This window comes from Schistocerca cancellata, chromosome 1 (genome assembly GCF_023864275.1).
Source record: "Schistocerca cancellata isolate TAMUIC-IGC-003103 chromosome 1, iqSchCanc2.1, whole genome shotgun sequence".
In the NCBI taxonomy this organism is placed as follows: domain Eukaryota; kingdom Metazoa; phylum Arthropoda; class Insecta; order Orthoptera; family Acrididae; genus Schistocerca; species Schistocerca cancellata.
Genome location: NC_064626.1, coordinates 604,825,467 through 604,851,608, shown reverse-complemented (window position 1 = coordinate 604,851,608; position 26,142 = coordinate 604,825,467). Strand labels below are relative to the sequence as shown.

General features: G+C 44.2%; 1 protein-coding gene and 1 pseudogene across 1 annotated transcript in view; one reads left to right on the top strand and one right to left on the bottom strand.

The window, feature by feature from the left end:
* Positions 1-26,142, bottom strand: part of LOC126182543 (leucine-rich repeat-containing protein 4-like) — a 1,045,219-nt gene that overhangs the window by 853,334 nt on the left and 165,743 nt on the right. The window lies entirely within an intron of this gene.
* LOC126099925 (5S ribosomal RNA) lies at positions 15,365-15,481 on the top strand (annotated as a pseudogene).

Below are 26,142 nucleotides of genomic sequence, written 5' to 3'. Positions count from 1 at the left end.
GGCTGTTGCCAGCAAAATTTCTTCTCGTTGTGACTTCCATTAACTTTGCGAACAACTGAAAGTCACTGTCACCAGGTGCTGAGTTGGCTACGTCATACCATGCCATACCGCCCGCACCCTCACCCGCATCGTATACACATTCATATCGAAAAAAAACTTGCCGCTTACTCGCTGTTTATTTCATCAGTCACGAACTTAACACTTCGCAAGGTTTTGAATCTGTTCAACTATGTTCGTGTCACTTTTCCGATACAACAGAGCTGAAGTCTACTGAACTGTAACACGTCACACAGCTGAAAGAAGAGAGGACGGTTTGAGAAAATAACTTTCCCTTAATTTCTATTAAGCTTGTATCTTTACTTTCAGTAATTTCTTGGATTGCTTGACAGACGTGAAATAAGCGCCACGCTAAAATGTATACGGGTTCCAAATAGAAAGCCAGGGACACATTTGAATTATGAGCTAATAAGGTGAAGCTTGATGAGCCCACATTTCTGGTCACTGAGCTGTGAACAGGCGCTTTGTCGTGGAGCACCAGCCGACAGATTTATCAGCGTTTGTGTTCAAATACGCCAGCACAGACTCCAAGCCTTTTGTGATTGCATTGTGTGGTGTGAATGCTGTATTTCAGAATGCTCTCGGAGCGTGGAATGTCAGATACCTCAATCAGGCAGATACGTTAGAAAATTTAAAAAGGGAAACGGACAAGTTAAAGTTAGATGTAGTGGAAATTAGTGAACTTCGGTGGCAGGAGGAAAAGTACTCCTGCTCAGGTAAATGAAGGTTTATAAATACAAAATCAAGTACTGGTAATGCAGGAGTACATTTAACAATGAATAAAAAAATAGGAACGCAGATAAGCTACTACGAAAAGCATAGTGAACGCATGATTGTAGCCAAGATAGGCACGAAGCCCACATCCACCACAGTAGTAAAAGTTTATATGCCAATTAGTTGCGCAGATGAGGAGATTGAGAAAATGTATGATGAGACAAAAGAAATTATCCATATAGTTAAGTGAGACGAAAATTTAATAGTCATGGGGAACTGGAAGTCGATAGTAGGAAACGGAAAGAACGAAAAATAGTAGGTGAAGATGGACTGGGGAAAAGGAATGAAAGAGGAAGCCGCCTGGCATAACTTTGCACAGAGCTAACACGTGGTTTAAAAATCATGAAAGAAGACTGTAACAACGGAAGAGACCTGGAGACACCGGAAGGTTTCAGATTGATTATATAGTGGTAAGACAGAACTTTTGGAACCAAATTTTAAATTGTAAGACACTTCCAGGGGCAGATGTGGACTTCGACCACAATTTATTGGTTATGGCCTGCAGATTAAAACTAAAGAAACTTCAAAAAGGCAGTATTTTAAGGATATGGGACCTGGATAAACTGAAAGTGCCAGAGGTTGTAGAGAGTTTCAGAGGAAGCATTGGGGAACGACTGACAAGAATAGGGGAAGGGAATACAGTAAAAGAAGAATTGGTAGCTTTGCGAGATGAAATATTGAAGGCAGCAGAGGATCAAATAGGTACAAAGACGAGGGCTCGTAGAAATCCTTGGGTAATACAAGAGATATTGAATTTAATCGATGAAAGAAGAAAATATAAAAATGCAATAAATGAAGCAGGCGAAAGCGAATACAAACGTCTAAAAAATGAGATCGACAGGAAGTGCAAAATGGCTAACCAGGAATGGCTAGAGGACAAATGTGAGGATGTAGAAGCATATATCACTAAAGGTAAGATAGATGTCGCCTACAGGAAAATTAGAGATCTTTGGAGAAAAGAGAACCACCTGCATGAATATAAAGAGCTCAGATGGAAAATCAGTGCAGAGTGAAAATCTCATTCTGGAAACATCCCCCAGGCTGTGGCTAAGCCATGTCTCCGCAGTATCCTTTCTTTCAGGAGTTCTAGTTCTGCAAGGTTCGCAGGAGAACTTCTGTAAAGTTTGGAAGGTAGGAGACGAGATACTGGCAGAAGTAAAGCTGTGAGGACCGGGCGTGGGTCGTGCTTCGGTAGCTCAGATGGTAGAGCACTTGCCCGCGAAAGGCAAAGGTCCCGAGTTCGAATCTCGGTCGGGCACACAGTTTTAATCTGCCAGGAAGTTTCTTATGCCGTAATGTTTACGAAGTGCTTAGCGTTCAGGATCTATTACGTATTTTCATTTCCACAGGCCAAATTTCGGCGAGAATAATTGTCCCTGCTACCCATTGTGTGTGTGTGTGTGTGTGTGTGTGTGTGTGTGTGTGTGTGTGTGTGTTTTATGAATTCAAATGACGAAGGTATCCGAAGTGTAGGAGAAAAAAAACCGAAAAGAATAATGACCGAAACGAGAGTCAAAATAGTGATTACCAGTCTCGAACGCTACTGATTTTTTTCGTCCTCATGTATTTTACACTAAACAGAAATGCCAGCAGAAAACGCACCTCTGTTTAAAAAATACCAGCCGCAAGTAGAACTCAGTGCCACACTGACCGCCGAGACGATCGTCCTTACTATGAGGTACCAAAGACCGTCGTAAAACTTCAAAGTCAGTTTTCTAGAGGAATTTTGCGAGTTGTATCGAAGAGCTTTGGGTGTTTAATTTTTGAGTTCTGAGGTTCGCGTACCATAAATATAAAAAATTACGAAAACTCGATTGCCGTGTGGTCTTCTTGTTAGACTCACGGACTAATAATAAAAGGGCACACTAAATGTGTGCTTCTGGTGAGGGCAGTGAGAGAGACAAACACTAGACTATACAGACCTGACTACTTTTCGAGTCCAGAAGAGCACCGAAACACCATTTTTTTTAATTGTGTGAGTACTGGAATGAGCCGTCGATCGCCGGGATGCACTCACTACATTAATGGCAGCCTCTGTACACAGGGTGCTACGGATTCTTTCTTATTAACACCCGACGATTTCCGAAAGCATGTACGTACTTCTCTCCTAACAGTTTATATCAAGAGATAAACCCCGCCTTGCTAAGTGACTAGAATGTAGTTCCGTGTACGCACACACATCAGAATCCAGAAAGCATTGCGCAGTCAGACAACGCGTCCGCCGCGTAACGTCGCACCTGTTTTCAATCACTCGCCTATGTAGCGTCCCTCGTGTGCCGCCCACTCTTTGAGTCCAAGCGCAGTGGGAGGGCTGCTTTGTCCGCAGCGCGCTATAACGGTCTACGCGCAGCCAACGTCCTTCGCTTACGCATTCTTCGCACGCGACCAATAAAATCTTATCGGCCATTCTCCCCCTTCCGACAGAGTTTATGCGACCGTTACACTTCGTATTATGCCGCGCGATTGCAGCAGGAGATACAGGCCCGTGGCCGCAGTCGCTACGAAAATATTCTATCTGTACCGCGGCTATTCGCGAAGGCGCTGCAGGCTGTCCTTGTTGTCTACAGTAGTCGGGACTCTTTATTGGCGCTTGCAGATTGTGCAGAGATACAGCTGCCTGCTGCGCAGGTAACGCGGCCCCTGGTGGCGGCGTTTAGCTGTGCGAGTGGCACTACTTTCCCCTATCTCTGCTCACAATCACTGGACTTGCATTCTCTGTACGTGTACGCCTTGTTCAGTCGACGATGGCTTAATAAACTGCGGTGCACAACTGGTATGGTAGCCTATGCTCATCAAACTCTCTCTTTACTGACCTACTCACAACGAAAACCGAAGCTACAAATGTTATGAGCAGACGAAGCTACACTGAAGAGCCAAAGACACTGGTACACCTGATTAATATCGTGTAGGGTCTCCCGCGAGCACGCAGAAGTGCCGCAACACGACGTGGCATAGACTCGACTAATGCCTGAAGTAGTGCTGGAGGGAACTGACACCATGAATCTGTAAGAGTACGAGGGGATGGAGATCTCTTCTGAACAGTACTTTGCAAGGGATCCCACATATACTCAATAATGTTCATGTCTGGGGAGTTTGGTGGCCAGCGGAAGAGTTTAAATTCACAAGAGTGTTCACGGGGCCGCTATGTAGCAACTCTGGATGTGTTGGGTGTCGCATTGTCCTACTGGAATGGCCCTAGTCCGTCGGAATTCACAATGGACATGAATGGATGCTGGTGACCAGACAGGTTGCTTTCGTACTTTTCACCTGTCAGAGTCGTGTTAAGAGGTATCAGGGGTCCCATATCACTCCAGCTGCACACGCCCCACACCAACACAGAGTTTCCACCAGCTTGGACAGTCCCCTGTTTACATACAGGGTCCTTGGATCCTTGAGGTTGTCTCTATACCCGTACACGTCCATCCGCTCGACACAATTTGAAGCGAGACTCGTCCGACCAAGCAGCATGCTCCCAATCATCAACCATCCAACGTCGGTGTAGACAGGCCCAGGTGAGGCGTAAAGCTTTGTGTCGTGCAGTCATCAAGGGTACACGAGTGGGCCTTGGGCTCCGAAAGCCCATATCGATTATGTTTCGTAGAATGGTTCACAAGCTGACACTTGTAGATGGCTCAGCATTGAAATCTGCAGCAATTTGCCGAAGGGTGGCACCTCTGTCACACTGAACGATTCTCTTCAGTCATCGTAGGTCCCGTTCTTGCAGGATCTCTTTCCGGCCGCAACGATGTCGGAGATTAGATGTTTTACCAGATTTATGATATTCACGGTACACTCGTGAAATGGTTGTACGGGGAAAGTCCGACTTCATCGCTACCTTGGAGACGCTGTGTCCCATCGCTCGTGCGCCCACTATACCACTACATCCAAACTCATTTAAATCTCGATAACCTGCCATTGCATCAGCAGTAACCGATCTAACAACTGCGCCAGACACTTGTCTTATATAGGCGTTGCCGATATCAGCGCCGTATTCTGCCTGTTTACACGTCTCTGTATTTGAATGCCTATACCAGTTTCTTTGGCGCTTCAGTTAAAGATCGTGGGTTCATTGATTGCTATGGATGATGACTAACCTGAACTGAAACAAACGAAATAGTTGTGCACTTTATCGCATGAATGATAAAAAGATTTACTTAACTTGATACTATCCTTTGCCAGAGGAGCGCTTGGTAATCCTCATATATTTCTGACTATTAAAGCATCACTTGGTGCACTATCTAATAAACTATTCTCTTGAAGTACAATGTTCAATATTTACAAAAGTATATTTCCGTTTGAGACTAAATGGGCACTTTCATGCTCGGTTCTATGTTGACTTCCGTGTTGTGCTGAGAGTGTCGTTGTGTAATGCACCGAGACATCACTAATGAGTGTTGCAGACCGTAGTGTGGCGCCACGATCCCTGGGCGATACCGCAGTAAATCAGATTTAAACACAAGAGGAAACTAGCCTAAGATTGACTGCCACGACACTCTACACATACTTCTATATCCTGCAAACCACAATTAGGTAGACAGCAGAGCGTACTTCCCATAGTTACTTCCCATTATGTTCGCGAACGGAGTGTGGGATGAATGACTGCTTAAGTGCTTGTACGTGTGCTGTAATTAGTCTAATATTGTCTTTGCTGTCCCCAAGAGAGTGATACGTACGGCGTTATACTTCAAGATTCTGAGCTGTAAAACTGAAACATGGTGTGACGATTCTCTTCCCGCTCGACTAGCTAGTTGCGGCGGCATGGGTGACGTGCTCATGTATCGCCAAGGGTGCATGTGGTGACGAGAGGCCAGATGCAGCACTACGCCAATCCTTATGTTGTTTGGTGTAGAAGAGCAGGAGTTCGTTAAAAATCACCAACGAAAACAAACACCAGGAAAATCAGAGTGCCATGGAGCCGAGAACAGTGTGGAAGCAGCAGCCAAGGACTGCAGCTCTGAGTGCGGGCGCGCCAAGCTGTAACGTGGACATCGTCCAGCTGTGGCAGGAGATGGCGTCTCCCTTCTGGCATTCAGAAGGAAAGGGCAGCTCATAGTCAGGGAGGAAGAACGGCGAAAAATTCCGGTTGTGGCTATGCAGGGCATAGCATCAAGTGCCGTATCCTATTGTGTGCCGTAATTCCAGTTGGTGGTCATTCGTAGTTGTCAGATTTTTGACCAACCAAAATACCATTTGGTTGTGTACAAGGATCGGGTGAACTCGGTTGTTGTTTGAAACGACGAGGCCATTGTGAGATAAATGTGGATTAGCAGTAAGCCACTGCACCTTCTGCTTGTTCATCCGTTTTCCTTGTAGCTTCTGTAGTAGCTTTATTTCCACGCCGATTATATTGTCCTGTCTATTGTCTGCGTGGTAAATGGTGCAGGTTTTTTTGATAATAGACTGGATCGTTCTAGGAAACCAATATGCTTGCTGCTATTTTATTCTGGTGCCCTTGTGTAAAGTCATTTGCGGGGCGAAGCATCTTTTTTATCTATGTTGTGTATAGATGTATCTAGCGTAAGATTTTACTGTATATTATTACGCGTATCGACTTCGTAGAAAAGATTGTTTTATTACTGTGATGTATTTCTTTTGTTCTGTGATTTGTTATCTCAAGTTGATTACTGCAAGAGGTTGTGCATTAGGGTTTGCTGTCTTCGTGGGAACTCTGGTAGGGTAAACTGATGTTTTATAAAACAAAGACTGATTAGAACAGCACGCATGCACAACCCCCCCCCCCCAAGCCAAAGTCCACTCCCTCCCGAAAATAGGCCACAGTTTCACACTTAACAACGATTGAGTTCAGCTGGCGTCTATCTGCAAGCGTGTGCCAGTTCAGGATTTGCAGATTTCGATGACACTCCGCTGTGGATCAGACGGACATGTGACCATTGAAATCCCTACACCATAGTATCCTAGCACCCCTCTAGAACAGCAAATCAAGATGGCGCATCCCACGTCAGACTTTTCAATGAGCTGCGCCTTTACTCTTGGTTCCTCAAGAGGCGTTCTGTACTGTGGCGCGGTGATTTCAATGAGTACCGCGACTGCGGACATGTATCCACAAACAAAGCAAAAACTTATTTATTTAGCTTTACTCTTTTTGGATGGTGAGAACGAAAACTCTAGAACAGCGTCGTAATGGCTTCCTTGAGACACGACACCCTAATCTGTACCAGTCGACTGTATTTTTCCGATCGAGACTACTCCGACGGAACATGACACAGCGCTGATAGCGTCGACAGTTTCCAGAGGGACTAGCGAAATACATCCTAATTTAAAAAAAAATGACGCACCGCGAAGGAATTAAACGAATGGGACGGAAATCGGAGGATGTGATGTACATGTACGGACAAACTAATGATTATACTTCCAGAAAAATTGGATTACTCATTCAAGGGAAAGAACATCACCAATTGAGCAAGTCAAAAACATTGGTCCATCTCTGGCCGTTACACAAGCGGATATTCTGGTTGGCATTGACTGATAGAGTTTTTGGATGTCCTCCTAAGGGATATCGTCCAAATTCTGTCCAATTGGCATGTCAGATTGTCAAAATCCCGAGCTGATTGGAGGACCCTGCCCATAGTCCTCCAAACGTTTCCAGTTGAGGAGAGATCTGGCGGCCTTGCTGGCCAAGGTAAGAACTGGCAAGCACGAAAACAAGCAGTAGAAACTCTTACCGTGTGCGGGTGACATTATCTTTCTGAAACGCAAGCCCAGGATGGCTTGCCATTAAGAGCAACAAAACGGAGCGTAGAATATCGTCCACGTACCGCTGTGCAGTAAGGGTGCCACGGGTGACAGAGAAAGGGGTCCTGCTATGGAAGGAAAAGGCACACCACACCATCAATCCCGGTTGTCTGCCCGTATGGCGGGCGAGAGTGAGGTTCGTAACGCACAGCTGTCCGAGGCATCTCCAGGCAGTCATCGGGACTCAGTCAGAAGCGGGACTCACCACTAAAGACAACCCTCCTCCAGTCAATGAGACTCCCGACGGAAGTTTCTACTACTAGCCGTCGTAATTGCGAGACCCTACCTTGGCCAGCAACGTCACCGGGTCTCTCCTCAGTTGAAATCGTTTCGACCAGATCCCTCCAACTAGCTGGAGAGTTTGGCTACCTAACGCGCCAAATGGACCGTCTCAAAACATACAACAACTCTGTCAGTCAGTCGAGTAACTGCTTGCATGACAGCCATAGGCGGGCTAGCGCGTTGTTGACGAAGTCAGTTTGTGAAGCTCTTTGTCTTGAACAAAGCATTATATTTTTCTGGAATTGTATGTACATGGTCGTCATTTCCACCTATTTCCGTCCCATTCCGATAATTCCTTCATAGCCTTTTTTGTCTTTTTTAAAAAGTGTTCTACTTTTGTGTTGAGAACGGACACTAGATTAGCGGATACGCGGCAGCAGAGTTTTGTTATGGATTCATTGGGATTTGAGAGACTACAAGAGGAAGACAGGGCAAGACGCTGCAACACGGCGCGTCCCCGCCGCTGGAAGATCAGCCACCGCCAGCCGACGCCTGCGCGGCCCGTGGCGCGATGCCAGCGAGACGGGACGGCCGCTCCTGCGCTTCACAGCCCACGCTGCGGATCCTCAACGTTCCTGTGTATTGGAGTTCATATTTGTTGTCTTGAAGACAACGTATTTTTTTACACCAGCGGTTCTGTACAACTCTTCAGCACCACGCCATGAACAATTCTGCCTTCTCCAGCCCCGTTCTGCATGAAACCTTGATCTTCAGTGCCTTACAGAGTTTCCACTACATTTCTGAATAATTGAAATCACGAACCCAAACACTGGAGCACCGCTCGTGAATGTTGATCATCAGACACGTTTCAAAGCCGATATAACCTTTGTTTTCGTAGGTAGTACATGACACACAACTGTCTACACTCTATTATTACAAAGTGTCGACGGGCGTGTCGAGGTGCATAAACCGGTTCCCATCATATCACCGAAGTTGACTACATGCGCGCGTGGCCGATATGTGGATGGGTGACCGTCCAAGTACACTGCGCGCTGGTAACATATTCCCCTTTGCCACTACGTTAGAAGGGACAGGACGGGTGCAGGCGTGGAGCTCCTGGTCACCAGTCTTGGCACCAAACGTCGTGGCTTCAATTCTAAACCTCTCCGCAGTGTCATGAAGCGAGGTCATGTAACATGGTTGATGGCGATCTATCCGTCGGATGGTGCTCTTCGAGAGCAGCAGGCTATGTGCCGGCACCGGATTCCACGTTCTCCCTTCTCTCATCATCTCCAACACGAGCATGACTCTACACCTTACACACAGACACTCCCATTACAGTCACTGACACTTAGCAGATACAGTTACTCACTCAGCTCTTATATTTCAAGAAGGAAAGGTGCCCGAGGGCGCGAACGGTAGGGAAAACTTTCCCAATTAAGTGGCTGAACCTGCCCTTCGCTGTCTCCCAGCGGTTCATTCCATACAACTTTACATTACTTTATTACAATTGTCTTCTGTCACCAACCGTCTTCACGATATAAAATCATATGTTAGTTACGAGTCATTTCACCCTCCTACGTGACAAGTAAACGTCCCTTCACATCTAACACACTACCAGTGTACATTTTCTTGATTACGAGTTATTCGTTGGATGCTACACACTTCCTAAAATAGCTACAAGAACTGTTAGCAGTCGCCCACAAACTACTAAGGTCATCGGTCCCTAGACTTACACACTACTTAAACTAAGGTATGCTAAGAACAACACACACACATGCCCGAGGGAGGACTCGGACCTCCGGCGGGAGGGGCTGCAGCTGGTTATTTTTTACGCTCCGCCTGGTAATCAATAAGAATGCACCCCGGAAAACAAGGGCGTCAAACTATTCGGCAGATAAAATCGACATGGCCTCTTTGTTGCAGGGCCAAGAGCTTTACTGTTACGCTTTGACGCGAAGTGATGAAATCAAATCTCATACACGGTATGAAACTGGAGCTCAGAAAATACTGAAATCTTTTTACTACAGTCCAGATATTAATGAGATACTTAGTTTCGAATCTGATTATAGTCGGCAACCTTCAAGTGCGGCGCCAATCTTGTACGACGCTTTCTCATAACTCATGCGTTTAAACTGTATTACACACCTTATTTTGGTGTCTGCTGTAGTGTACACGTGTAATGGCCTACTGTCCAATATCAACAGAGGTTGAAGATTTGGGGTTTCAAACTTTATCTTTTAGAAATGAATGCCCACCTTTAAATTCAAGCAGTAATTTCTTAACCGTCCAAAATAAAGCAGCAGACTGCTTATTCATCTTCAGCGACACCGTATTGATTTCCAGTTGCTGTGAACTATCTAAAATGTACAATTTTCACACACACACACACACACACACACACACACACAATCACACGCTCGCACATACGCACGCACACAAAACGGCTATTTTAAACAACAGTAGAAATAAAACTATTCCACAGATCAAGCGGATACTTGACCATCTCATTACGCAAAATGTATCAATATAACAAATACAGAGTATCACAACTAATAACGTCTTCTCTGGGAAAGAAAGTAGATTTATCTTTGCCCTGCTGTCATAATACATGAGGTCAGAGACAGCACGCAATTTTGCCACCAGCAGCGCCACTGTCGAAAACTCACGTCTGATGGCACTCCACGCTGTATAAGGTGGTAGTTACGTGTCCTGTCGATTTCCGACGAGACAAGGTTACGAACACAGCCTTGCACCTCACCAGAACTGAAAAGGAGGGATATGCAACAGGTAATCCGTAATCAGGAGAAAGTACAGTCATATTGTGTCAGATGTGGCACACAGACCTTTCTGGTATCTCATTCCGGCTGAAGTACGGTCTCATAGGGAAACGGAACTGGGTTCGCTGTAGCCAAGGCTATTTACTGCAGTGACAAATCCTGTCAGTTCTAAGAACAACATTCATGGACGGAAACTGATTCACAGAAACAGTAGCGATAACGAATGACGGAAGTAGAACTCGTAACGTAACTATTTTTTTCTGTGTCCTGTCATTTACATGTCTCCACAACAATGTTGTCCCAACAGAATACAAATTGCGTTGTGGACCATTCCTTCAGTATCGCATGGAAGTAGTATGGTTTGATTCACGCAGCTAGCTGCTGTTTCCTATGTGCGTGTAATGTTTCATTTGAACAACAATCAGATGACACAATGGTTCACATGCGAATACGAAATGTTCGATGTAAAAAATTCTGGAGAATTGTTACGACATCACTTCACTAGAAGATATAACATTTACAAAAGAATCCTTATAAGTAAAACAGTTAAGTGGTTATAGTACAATATCCATTGGGTTCATTAGAGGGTGGTGGTGTGAATTTAGCAACATCTTAAATAGTTTACATAATCAGTGATTTATCACTGGACCAGTGCTCCACTGGCTGAGACATGCTGAAGTTAAACCTCTTTACAAAAAGGTGGATGAATAATTCTATCAAACTTATGTATTATTTCACTTCTGACAGCATATTTCAGTATTTTAGAACACTGTCTAATGACCCTCCGTTGGCCACTAGAAAAATTATTAAGTATTCCTGATAAGAGTGAAAAGAACAAAGAGACAAGCAGCCTCGAAATTTTCCGCTACTAAATTAATTATTACTACTGTACCCTACTCTTACCAGGTCCTATTTTCCTTCCCAGTATTACATTAATTTAAATAAATCTGTCTTTTTCATTGAAAATAAAATATTTAGTGCTGTGGATCTTGATTACTGTCTTCTTGGCTGAAAAGGAGTACATTATAATTGTTTTCAGTAATGCGTGGCGTCTCCAGGGTGCAATCGAGCGCACTCAAGGTTGAAGTTCTTCTTAGCAGCCAGCGTAATAAACAGCTTTTCACGATCTGCGTCGTAATGTAGCTCTGAAAAATTCTTGACGCTGTTATTGAAGAGCAAGTCAGGCGGATACGATTCTGAAGAACTATGATAGTCTGTGTCGGCAGGGCAAGTTCCACAAATTTTCGCTTTTCACAAAAGAGAATATGTTCATTCCAAAAGACCATGATATTAAGCCAGGATCACACAGTACTACATAGCCTTCAAATTCTTAAGCCTTCTGCTTCCTTGCACTTTGTATCATAATTACTAGGAGAGGAAAGATAAGAATAATATTTATTTAAAAAATGAGAAGAGTTTTACCTTTTAAGATAACAATTATTATTTCATAAAACGTTCTTCACAGTGCTAAACTATTAGGAGATTCGTCCTCTTACGAGAGCGTATACTGACAAAAATTAGTATTTTCTTATATCTCGCAGCAATGGCGTCTGTCGTTTCCTTTTTAACAATAGAAGTACGCCTCCTTTTTAAAATACAACCTTCTGTAGTCAAGCCTAGTATCACAGAAAAAAATCATTAGTAAAGTCACGGAATACACAAGTTTGTTAAAAATCACAGGACCCTAACAAGCCTACGATATTATTTACAATGCTGCGTTCTCGCAGGCGAAAGCGATAATTCAGGTTACGAAGTGAGACTATAACAAGTGACGCTGTGCAACAGTTGCATGGTATACAAAAGATAACAAGAGGAGAAGAACCGCAAGCTACCGGCATGCTCAGCGACTCTCCTACACCATCAGACCGTGAATCACAGCCCCCCTGTACGAAAATGAAATCACCGATAACGCTGCGGAAATGCGGTATACAAAAGATAACAAGAGGAGAAGAACCACAAGCTACCGGCATGTACAGCGACTCTCCTACACCATCAGACCGTGAATCACAGCCCCCCTGTACGAAAATGAAATCACCGATAACGCTGCGGAAATGCTAGATATATTTCTCTGCAACAGAAAGCTTCAGCACCAAAGACCTAAGATGCCAATGATCGTCTGTTTTGGAAATACTCGCAATCTAGTTTGGTATCCCAGAAGATTCCGTATTAGACTATGTGAATCACAGCTTTCTTCTACGAAAATGAGAGTGGGTGAAAAGTGTTAAACAACCGCAAGCTACCGGCAGCATGCACCGGCACCCCCCACATCATTAGACCATGTGAATCACAGCCCCCCCCCCCCCCTTACGAAAATGAGAGTGCTATGAAATCACAGATAATGCTTCGGAAATGCTCGATTCATTTCTCTACAACAGAAAGCTTCAGCATCAAAGACCTAAGATGCCAATGATCGTCTCTTTGGGAAATACTCGTAATTTGGTTTTGTATCCCACCGGATTCCATATTAGGGCCGTCCTCTTTTTTACACTCTGCCCCATCCTTGAGGATGAAACTACAAGACCTCTATATGTACTGTGCCTAAGAAACGAAAAATAAATCCAACTGAAGGATTATTTTTGTTGCACCAAAACGTCCTTTACAGTGTAAGCCTCAACAATGGACAATTTAAAATTGTTGCGTTCGTTTCAGCTTTACTGTTTTACCCAGTGTAGTTCGCTCTGCAAAGTGCTTTTAAAAATAAATTGTGTATTATACTGCGCAACGTACAAACCGCCAAATAATACACAGTGCACGCTCAGAAATAATAAAAAATTTTCACAGTGCAGGGCAAAAGCCTGTCCGTGAGCTGAAAAGCAGATACCGTAGCTCGCTTTCGAACAAACATCGCGGTCTGAGTGGGAAGTCGTGTATCTGCTGATGCACTGCTGCGGGGCCTCATGCAACGATTTCCAAGAGCACGTACTGGGGAGGGAAAAAAAAAGAAGGAAGCAGATACCCTACGTATGGTTAACATCAAAGCGCAGCAGCCTAACGTACGAAATATAAAACAGTACCGTTAAAAAGTTTATATATTTCCAGTCGCCGAGCGCTCCCGGATTCAAAGCAGTAAACCTCGCCGCTGTTATCGAATTCTATCTGCTAGCGTTCGAGAGCGTGTTGCGAAGAGCTCTGGCAACGGCTGTCGTCCGAGCTCGGCTTTACGTCACGCCGAGAAGAACAAGCGGGGCATAAAAGTCAGTGCAGCAGAAGACACGGCGCGTGTCAACGCTTTGTGTAGCGCTCATAAAAGTCTGGCTGGCGCGCTCGGGAACGAAAGGTGGTGTGGCGCGTCGTGGACTGCAGCTTACCTTCTGCGCGGGGACTCTTGCCTTGCCGAAGTTGCACACTTCAGTAATACTCTTTGGACTGTTCTCAGCCCATTGTTATCACGAGTAAAGATGGAAGAAACTGAGGATCCTTCTCAAAAGAAATTTTCTATATGTAATTAGAAGTCTTCTTACACTAGCGAATCGTGCAAGAAAAAGGAGAAAGGAAAAAATTTGAATAATATTGGTAAACTGAGTAAAAAATAAGCCGAAGAAATTGAGTGATTAATGGAAAGCCGGCCGGTGTGGCCGTGCGGTTAAAGGCGCTTCAGTCTGGAACCGCGTGACCGCTTACGGTCGCAGGTTCGAATCCTGCCTCGGGCATGGATGTGTGTGATGTCCTTAGGTTAGTTAGGTTTAATTAGTTCTAAGTTCTAGGCGACTGGTGACCTCAGAAGTTAAGTCGCATAGTGCTCAGAGCCATTTGAACCATTTCTGAACAAATTAGAAAAGCTTATATATAAATATTAAAAGACCAATGTAACATCAGGAACGAAAGTACACACTGAGTGCAGCTACTTACAATATGCTTAGGAAAGCACATACAAATGAGCAATGCAAGAAAAATGCATACCCACATGTACATTACCGTTAGGCGTATTTGCAAAAGATGTTATTTTGCGACGTCGCATGCCAGATAGAAGGCAGCAGATTCGAGGACGGTATTACCTCAGCTTGGTGCCAGATAGAGTTGATCATAAATATCCAAATCTACCAGGACGTAGTGTTTATAATATACAAAAGATCGTACGTATTCTTCACCACATTACTGCTGTTTTTTTACAATAAGTGTCATATCGTCAATGAAAAAATTAAACGTAAAATATGTTATGAGTGAAACATGACTTGGAACATATACAAACGACGTACAGCATGTTAGGCACAACGTCCACTTATTCCATCGCAAGAGAGAGAAATGTAAACGCCATCATTATAAAGAAGACATTACAATTTTTAATTACTATTTTTCAAATAAAGCAGACAAACTTCGTCGTATAGAGACCACAGAGGGGTCAGTCAAAAATCAGACCTTATTATAAAATAATAAATTTCCCAGTTTTCCAGCCGTCTCAGGATGGGCTGGGGATGGATAGACATACGGGAGGCTGTGGGGGCGGGAGTAAGGGGGGGTGCGGGGGTGGAACGCTAAGGTCAGAGTTGGGGTAGATGAGAGGGACGTTGAATTAGTTGGGCAGGGGAGGGACAAGGGGAGGAGAGTAGGAAAATAGGCACGGAAGTGGGGGGGGGGGGGGCGGGAGGGAAGAACCAAGGGACTGTAGGGAAGGGTAGCATGAAGGGACGTTGGGAAACAAAGTAGGAAGGGAGGGAGGCAGGGACGAAATGTTACTCCAATGGTACATTTTCACTAAATTTTATATAACAAACGTAATGATATTTAAATTTGCATTATAACAGAAATTATCATTTTTACAGTGCGTTATTCTCTTTTAAGGCAACGGCCTTGCCGCAGTGGATACACCAGTTCCCGTGAGATCACCGAAGTTAAGCGCTGTCGGGCGTGGCCGGCACTTGGATGGGTGACCATCCAGCTGCCACGCGCTGTTGCCATTTTTCGGGGTGCACTCAGTCTCCTGATGCCAATTGAGGAGCTACTCGACCGAATAGTAGCGGCTCCGGTCAAAGAAAACCATCATACCGACCGGGAGAGCGGTGTGCTGACCACACGCCCTATCCCGCATCCTCAACTGAGGGTGATACGGCGGTTGGATGATACCGATGGGCCACTTGTGGCCTGAAGACGGAGTGAGTGATTCTCTTTTAAAGTCGATGATTGAACTGAAACCTGGTACACATGTTTACATGATTAAGAGCGTCATTAGAGCATATTACTGGAGAAATAGAAGGGAGGGGGATAGTGGGGAGGAGGGAGGGAGGGTGGAAGAGGAGGAAGAGGGTATAGAAAGTGCAGTAAGCAATTACATCACAGTATTAAAATGCAATATCCAACGACGTAACATTTTTCAGATACATATTATCTGAAGACGAAACATTGTGTGCATAGCCCACATATTATAGAAAAGAAGTATGCACCTCTCTTAGTTTGGAATAAAATCTGAAATGAATTACTAAGCTGAAAGACATTGAAACCACAGAAGGGCATGTCTGAAAATAACGGATTTTCCAATCGTGTTATGGGGGACTGGGGACAGATAGATACATGGTGTGGCGGGAGGGGGTGGGGAGGAAGGGGGCGACATTCTTTTCGAGAAACGCTATTGAGAAAATTTAGACAACCTCCGTCTGAAGCCGACAGTCGAGAGATTCTACTGCGGCCAACACACATTGCGCGTAAGGACCACGAAGATAAGATACGAGAAATTAGGGCTCATACGAAGGCATATAGATAGTCGCTTTTCCCTCGCTCTATTTGCGAGTGGAACAGGAAGGGACGTGACAAGTAGGAGTACAGGTACCCTCCGCCACGCACCGTACGGTGGCTTGCAGATATCTACGTAGATGACGATGTAGATGTAGAAAAGGCAGGGAAGGGGGCGGAGGAGACGGTTGTTGAATTAGTTGGTGAGGGGTTGGGGGAGGGAGCGACATGGGAGGAGAGTAGAAAAATAAGCAAGGGGAGGGCGATGGGGGGGGGGGGGGGATAGAAGCCCGAGGAACTAGAGGGAGGACGACATGAAGGGACGGAGGGACAAAGAAGAAAGAAGGAAGGGGTGGAATGTTACTCCAGAGGTACACTTCCACTAATTTTTTTTTATATGAACAAGCTTTTTTCCTTTTTTTCAGTATGAAACTTCCCATTGAAAATTAAGAATGACAGCGCTGGAAAAACTCTTACTTTATTTGATGCAGAAACAGCTGAGTAAACCTCAACGTACTCAGAAAGTTTTCTCTTTACTTATTCTGATCGTCACTAAACTGACTCGCAATATTTCAGCGCAATGCGATCTGACTCAATAATCCCTACAAAAGAATAGCCCTGACTAACAATAACTTATACCTTTCATGAATCACTTACCTCACAAAAATCTTTGTTACTCGAACTACTGCAATACATCGAGCGCTATATATATTAGTTCGTGACATCCAGTTTTACAAATTTTCTTTTTCTGACGGACACACGTCCAGATCGTCCGCTCATAGTAACCTCGCAAAACTCTGGCATCTCTCCCCACACCCACCACTGCTGGCGGCTCACCTCCAGCTGCCAAACGCTACACGCTTTTCACATCCAACTGCCCAACGCTACACTAGTGAATATTCCAACAATGAGTCCAACCAGCCACAGATTGCACATAGCGCAGTCAGCGATTTTCATACAGAGCGCTACGTGGCGTCACCAACATAAAAACCTAAACAGCCTACTTAGAAGTACAAGACGTTTCCAAGGAATTACTACATGCCAAATCTGTATGGTCGTATACCTCCAAAATGGATGACTTCATCAGTCAAATAGGAGACATACAAGTAGCAACCACTGTTGTTTGAAAAATAAGGAACGAATTATGCTAATGGATTGCGATGAAGATACGAATATGAATGGAGGAGATGTTTAACGGAGTGAAACCCTTAATAGGAAATGCGACAATACGAAACTACAACAAAAGTTTAACACGGGACCCGTCTGTATATACAGCAAGTATCTGTGACTTCAGCTAACAACAGGTGTCCGCAGCTCGTGGTCGTGCGGTAGCGTTCTCGCTTCCCGCGCCAGGGTTCGATTCCCGGCGGGGTCAGGGATTTTCTCTGCCTCGTGATAACTGGGTGTTGTGTGATGTCCTTAGGTTAGTTAGGTTTAAGTAGTTCTAAGTTCTAGGGGACTGATGACCATAGATGTTCAGTCCCATAGTGCTCAGAGCCATTTGAACCATTTTTGATAACAGGTATTCGGAAAACGAAATAAAATGCATATTTTACTAACGTACACATTAGAGTTCATATAATGAAAGAAACGAAACTACATATTAAAAACCGATAAGGTCCAGACGTATTAAAGAGACAAAAACACGGGACCTACTCACATGCAATCTGAAATCTCAGAACTAAGTTCAGACATTGGTAGTTGTACGACTAAACCCTTGAGCGTCATTACAGTTCATACTTGCAACCGCTATTATCAGTTACTACTATAATTATGTTTATCATGTGGACAGAACATAACAACTTTCAGTGCCAAACAAAACAAACTTCAGCGCCAAAAGACAGGTCTGTTCTTATCTACAAGACACAAATAAATTAACATTACTTGCAACTACTATGGAAGATTAATTATAAACTCAGTAAAAGAGTGCCATTGATCATAATGACTTCTAACAACATTTACGGGAGGCTGGTTCATGTTAGAATTACGAGAATTCAGAGTCACATAGACCCTCGTAAAGGGTTCAGCGAAACAATCTTGACGAAACAGAGCCAAGTTTGGAGATCAACGCCTACAATAGTAATAGTAGTGGTGGTGGTAGTGGTAGTAGTAGTAGTAGTAGTAGTAGTAGTTCGATTCAACACCCAATCGGAAGGATGTCGGGCGCGGTCATTTTAAAGGTACAGTCCAGCAGTCACTCGAAATATTTTCTGGGGTGGGAGACAGCGAAACGCCGGAGAGCATCACTCCCGAATTAGAAAGTCCAGTGTCTCCACAACCGTGGTACTTCGTTTAGTCTCGTCCAATGCGTTGTTCGCTGCAGTTTTCTCTTCATACCCTTCCCTCTCCCATAAAACGGACGTGGAACAAAATCATGGCGAGAAATAGTATAGCCATAGTCTAAGGTTTATTTTTTGAATGGTTATTCGACTCTGAAGCGGAGTCTACGATGTGACGACATTATTCCACAGCTTGAAAACCATGTAATGGACTGCATTTCGAAACCGACCCTTCGTGTTTTGTACGGACATTCTTGTGCCACTAATTTTTGTGATGTGAAAACGAGATAGCTAAATGCTTTTGGTATACGAACGGTCGTTTAGAAGGCGTACTGATTGTGAATTTTGAATTCTGGGGCACTCGTGTTTCATACCTCATTTAAATGAGCATTCCGCCACCTATACTTCCGTCTGAACACAATAAGGTATAGCATATCGTATGCACTCCCCAGACTTAGAACATTTCTTGTTCCCTAACTAAAACTGATTTACTTTTGATTTAAACAGATTTTTACATAGTTCATTTTAAATACTTTAGCCACTTAGCTAAAACATATTATTGTGTATTTAAAACATTATAACGCTTTACTGTAGTTCTCTGGGAAACAACTGAACAATGTTCATAGCTCGTTAGAAAGTGCAGCGTTTCTTATGTTTACTTATCTCGATAAATATTACTTTCATTTATTATTTTGTAAGTTACTGTGAAAAACAACGTATCTGAAGCGCCCTAAATATATATTCGAGTAGGTGTGTTAGAGGGTGATAGCGTATTGTTTAGACGATGAAAATTGTACGATATTAACCGGTACATTTCGAGAAAGTGCTCCTGCAGTGTCACAGTATTTATGCGGAATTTATAAATGTACTACACATAATCGCGTGATGTTCTTGTGAATTTTGTGGTACTTGCGTGACACATCTGAGTCATTTTCACGCACGAAAGGTAACATTTTCACGCACGAAAGGTAAGGCATGTGCAACCACCCTCTCTAACAGACAGATAAGAGTGCTTTGGTCTCAGTTTCCTTCTCCGCACATTTTAATTACTTTGCACAACCAAAATGGGCAGAAAAATCTACCGTATAAAGTTCCATACAGCGGTATCTATTTCAAACCCATAAACGTGCCGAGTTTTCTGCCTACGAACAATGATTTGCGCACAGCATTGGTTTTCTGTTATAACTTGAAGAAAACTGCTGCAGAATCGCATCGAATGCTTGTCGAAGCTTACGGCAAACATGCTCTTGGGGAAACACAGTGTTTAGAGTGGTTCCAAAAATTCAAAAGTCTTGATTTTTACGTAAGAAACGACGAGCGCGGGTAACCACCGAAAAATTTCGAAGACAACGAGTTGCCGGTCTTATTGGATGAAGATGATATTCAAACTCAACAGGAACTCACTGAACAGTTATGACGCAGAAAGCCGTTTCTCTTCTGTTGAAAGCTATGGGAAATGTGCAGAAAGTGAGAAAATGGGTTCCTCATGAACTGAATGAAAGACAGCAAGCAAATCGATAGATCACTTGTGAAATGCTGCTCGCCAGATACGAAAGACACTCGTTTCTCCATCGAATAGTGACAGCGGATGAAAAATGGATATATTTTGAAAACCCTAAGAGTCGTAAATGACGAGTGAATCCACGCAAACCATAGACATCCACTGCAAGACCAAATCGCTTTGGAAAGAAGACAATGCTCTGTGTTCGGTGGGATCAGAAGGGCATCTATAATAAACTGCTGAAACCGGGTGAAACCGCTAACATTGATCGCTCCAACAGCAAATGATCGATTTCAATCGAGCATTACGTGAAAAACAACCGTAATATGGCAACAGAAAGTCATATTGCACCATGATAATGTCCCATCACGCACAGCAAAACGTGTCTATGAAATGATCGAGGCGTTCAGTTGGGAAATACTAGAGCATGCGGCTTATTCTCCAAACCTGGCTCCGTCCAATAATCATCTGTTTGCATCATCTGGGCACGCCCTCGCTGAACAACGCTTCAATTCTTATGAAAATGCTGGAAAATGGCTCGCTGACTGGTTCGCTTCAAAAGAAGAAGTTTTTTTTCTTTTTTTTGCGTGGCATTCATAGCCTGCCGAAGAAAAAAATGGTTCAAATGGCTCTGAGCACTATGGGACTTAACTTCTAAGGTCGTCAGTCCCCTAGAACTTAGAACTACTTAAACCTAACTAACCTAAGGACATCACACACATCCATGCCCGAGGCAGGATTCGAACCTGCGACCGTAGCGGCCGCGCGGTTCCAGACTGTAGCGCCTTTAACCGCTTGGCCACCACGGCCGGCTCCTGCCGAAGAGGTGGGAGAAATGTATAAATACCTATGGAGATTATTTTGAATGAAATATTGTTTCTCAGTTTGAAACAACAGACTTGTAATTATTGCAGTCAAATTCCGGTTTCATGATGCATCTACACCTGATATTTAGTGGATGGAGAAAGTGAAACAGTGAATTTTCCATTATTTGTTTGTAATAACTGTTGAAAGAAGAGAATATTCGTTCGGGGATTTCAAACCTGCTGCTGACCAACAAGCGTGCAGTGCGCTAATGGCTTAAGCATTGCCCTCGGTGGGTGCAGCTTTCGCTCAGGGACTGTCTGCGTGTTCGCCGCCGTGAGGTGACCAGTCAGGGAAACGCCTTTCCTTCCGGCGAGAGGGACTGCCCGCATCCTGTGCCGGCAGCTCCTCTAAAACCAGGCCCCCACAACCGCACGAGTGGAAGACTGTGAAGAGCTGACAAATTGAATAGCTGGCTGGCGGCCATTAGAGTGGTAAACTGACGCGCGGAGTTCGAATGTTTATACATCGGTTTTGGTTATAAAATGCCTTCCCTTGAGTTAGGTCACAAACATAATGCCTCATTTAAATACGTTATTACAATATACTTTTTAATTTATGAACAAACAGCAACTAGTCACTGTTTATGAATTTATCGTACGTGCTACATGGAATCTGCCGTAGCTAAAAGTTATGGACTGGACCCCTAGCATTTTTCGTAGTTCATTTACGATAGATGTACGCAAAATGCATCAAATTAATCGAAGATTTGCCCACTATATTAATAGATATTTTCTGACTCTACCTTACTTTAGATTTTATGACGAGAAGTGCGTTATATACGGCACAGTGTTTTGGCAACTCACGACCAAATTATCAAGTTTCAACCTAACATATACCATGAAAACACTACCGATCAGCCAACTATCTTCAAAATGATCAGAACATATAAAATGGTAAACTGTCGGGCGGAAATCTTGCCTCCTGACAGCGTGTAACCATTTTTGTAACAGCTGTGGTTTTGAGAAAGGAAACCTGCAAATAGATGCACAGACATTATGCTAATACCGTGTTACAAAAACATTTATTAAGCAAGTGCACCGACATACAAAACAACTTAAAATATCCACATAACTGTGAAATGTAATATTCGTTCCTTTCTCGAATTTATTTGTGCAATTAATCGCTGCACAACTCTTCACCATTGTACTTCTTTTGATTGGAACGTACAGACAGTAGAATTACGAGTAACAAATACTGTATGTACGCCCCAACAAATATACAACGTTGAATCAAGGTCTTCATAAACAACAATACTACACAACACATCAGACTACAACCACTATAATGGCGTCCAGCCGAAGGTTCAAATTATCCCGCGACTGCAGCGCCATCAGTGAGTCTAGTTATTTTTTACAAGGTCTTTGTCTAAAACACACAGCCGCCGCGACCGGGCAGCCACTTCCTTCCACATACCGCACCAGATGGCGACTGCACTACAATGATACTGGTTTGCTGCGCTTCGTCACACAGCAACCTCTAGAAATGTGTGAACTTGAGAACTGCCGAAAAGGATCACTACGTAAAATGTGGGGCTCCCGTACCGCCCCATCACTAAAACAGTACTGGAGGGAGGTACATATTTTTTCGTTAATCATCATCGCTCTTTTTCGAAATCTCCAGCTGCGTCATAAACACACACTATCACATACACAGTCTCTTTGACTGTCACTAAACCCGCCCAAAGATTTAAGCAACCATGCATGAGCAGTGCCTATTAGACGGAGGCGGTCCGACAGCCGATCAGTTCCAGTCATTCCACCAGGAAGGAGGTACATGGCTTGTATTGTCTATAGTTCAACCATGTCTACATGGTCAATACCGCGGTTCGATCGCGTCCGTATTGTTACTTTGTGCAGTGTACTAATACAGTAAAACATGTTCAAAATGGAAACGCATGGGACTGAAACAATTTTCCGAATTTGACAACTTTCCGGATTACACAAAACTCATTAGGCTACACACAATTTGGCAGGTATCACGTACAAAAGTAGAAATTTGTAATTACGCACGTATTTACGTACCTTCGCTCCTGCACAGTAGATGTTTATTTACTATATGTTGTACAACAGAGGACTCCCGGGTTCCCGGGTTCGATTCCTGGCGGAGTCAGGGATTATCTCTGCCTCGTGATGACTGGGTGTTGTGTGATGTCCTTAGGTTAGTTAGGTTTAAGTAGTTCTAAGTTCTACGGGACTGATGACCATGGATGTTAAGTCCCATAGTGCTCAGAGCCATTTGAACCATTTGAACAACAGAGGACTGGACTATAATTCGTTTCTTGTTGTATATACATACATACGTATTATTCTCACGTTTATTTGCCTTACATTTCACTTTTTTGCCACATTTTTCTGTTCAATGTTTACTCTACGCAATTTTTTGCACTATTCAATGGTTCCATCAGCTTAGGAGCATTTCTATATGCTGCAAATTGCATAACATAGTTTGTGCATGCAATAGCTTCTTCAGGCTTGTTAATTTGTATAGGGGCATCATTTTGCCCCTCTTCTTCTTCCTTCGTTTCTTCCTGATCGTCTTCTGTGTTGCCGATTTCTGCTGTTGCCGAAGTGAAAGTAGAGTGAGTTGACAGGAAGTCGTCACTTCGAATGTAGTCGTCTGCACTACATGGAATGTCTCGCATTTTAATTATTTCGCTATTAGGTTATACAGTATTGTCTTACCATCTTGTGGATGTCACACTCCGTATTTCCAAGCTCTTTAGCGAGTTTCAGAACCTCACTCTGCAGCATGGGTCCAGACATAGGTAAGTTTATTGCTCGCTCGCTTACGAATCATTCCCACGCCATCTCGTTAATTTCTTTATTTCTCGACTACCTTAATCTTTTCGTCAAATGTTACTGACACATTCCTTTTGTTCGACATCATGTTACCGGTATCTAAAGTGCTCCTAGTGAACTGAAACTGACAGAAGATTATGCACACAGTGCATTTATTTGGAATGCCTGACCTTGCTGGATAAAACCATTGTTTAACCGAACAACATCCACCTTTTCTCTGCGCATATTGCAGCAGATTGGTTCAAATGGCTCTGAGCACTATGGGACTTAACATCTATGGTCATCAGTCCCCTAGAACTTGGAACTACTTAAACCTAACTAACCTAAGGACATCATACAACACCCACTCATCACGAGGCAGGGAAAATCCCTGCAGCAGATTGTTCGTAAGTGCACAACAATATTCCGGTGTGCTCCAGCGCGCATCAGTAATGATGGGAAACGAGAAAAGCAGACAAACGAGCGAACCACTTGCTTTGGTGTACCGACACTGTGCACAACATTTTCGTTGTTGCACAGAGCGGCGCGGTTTGATGCCGACATCCACAACGCCGCACTGCGCTGAAAACTTTTTCTCTTGGTTTAGCACTGCTCAACAGCATTGTCACGGTTGTACAGTCTTTGTGTTAAAAGTAACGTCCTTTTAGAGTCGTGAATAACCAATGAATGCTGTAACACACTAGTGTATAAGCTCTTTTATGCATTATACAACAAAATTTGCCGTCCGTTACCGCGTTAGGCACGTTCCGCTTTGTACGAAATATTAACCTATAAAAGTGTATTGAATGCGTCAGGACTGAAATACTTGTACAGTTTGGGCAGATTTCCGAATTATATATGTTCCGCTTTGATCAAGTTTTACTGTAGTAGGATCTGAAGATGACCCAAATGTAGCGTTGAAACTAGTCGTCTCAATAATGACCTCTTTCAGAATACGGCTGTAGCGCTCCATTTGCTTAGATATATAAGTTTTAGGTGAGCCGCGAGCGCCTGACCGATGAAGGGGCTTGCTGGATGTTTGTCTTGGCCCCTTACGCCCTTTCGCATCTCCCCGTGGTTAAAACACTGTTCGACGGACTCCTTACGACAGTGTTATTGGGTGGACCCTAAGCTGCCGGTTGCGCGGTGGCAACTTGCCCAACTCAGTCCATGGCGGCTGAGCTGGCCGGAAACTTGTCCCAATAAGAAGGCGGCGGCGATGGCGGCGGAGGGAGCTCCACTGCCGAACCGTTCAGCTCGTCTGGCGGCAGGAGATTCGCAGAGCCACGCCGCGCCGTCAATTAATCTCTCGGCTCGCGGGATCGACGGAACTAAGTTTCTCGAGGGGACAGTCACTTGAACGTTTCCTCCTTTTCTACCGCCATATCGCTTCTGCCGACCCGGAGAACTTCGTGTGGATGAGGAACAGGCGCTCACATGAACCGTGCCGTGTGTTGGCAGCTGCCACCAAATAAAACGCTACAAAAATAATCTGCAGAATGATTCCTTCACTCTACAGAATAGTGTCCACTGCTATGAAAAGTACTAGAAAATTTAAAATACACTACTGGCAATTAAAATTGTTACACCACGAAGATGACGTGCTACAGACGCGAAATTTAACCGACAGGAAGAAGATGCTGTGATATGCAAATGATTAGATTTTCGGAGCATTCACACAATGCTGGCGCCGGTGGCGACACCTACAACGTGCTGACATGAGGAAAGTTTCCAACCCATTTCTCATACACAAACAGCAGTTCACCGGCGTTGCCTGGTGAAACGTCGTTGTGATGCCTCGTGTAAGGGGGAGAAATGCGTACCATCACGTTTCCGTCTTTGATAAAGATCGGATTGTAGCCTATCGCGATTGCGGTTTATCGTATCGCGACACTGCTGCTCGCGTTGGTCGAGATCCAATGACTGTTAGCAGAATATGGAATCGGTGGGTTCAGGAGGGTAATACGGAACGCCGTGCTAGATCCCAAAGGCCTCGTATCACTAGCAGTCGAGATGACAGGCATATCATCCGCATGGCTGTAACGGATCGTGCAGCCACGTCTCGATCCCTGAATCAACAGATGGGACGTTTGCAAGGCAACAACCATTTGCACGAACAGTTCGACGATGTTTGCAGCAGCATGGACTATCAGCTCGGAGACCATGGCTGCGGTTACCGTTGACACTGCATCACAGACAACGACGAACCTGGGTGCACGAATGGCAAAACGTCATTTTTTCAGATGAATCCAGGTTCTGTTTACAGCATTATGATGATCGCATCCGTATTTTGGCGACATCGCGGTGAAGGCACATTGGAAGCGTGTATTCGTCATCGCCATACTGGCGTATCACCTGGCGTGATGGTATGGGGTGGCATTGGTTACACGTCTCGGTCACCTCTCGTTCGCATTGATGGCACTTTGAACAGTGGACGTTACATTTCAGATGTGTTACGACATGTGGCT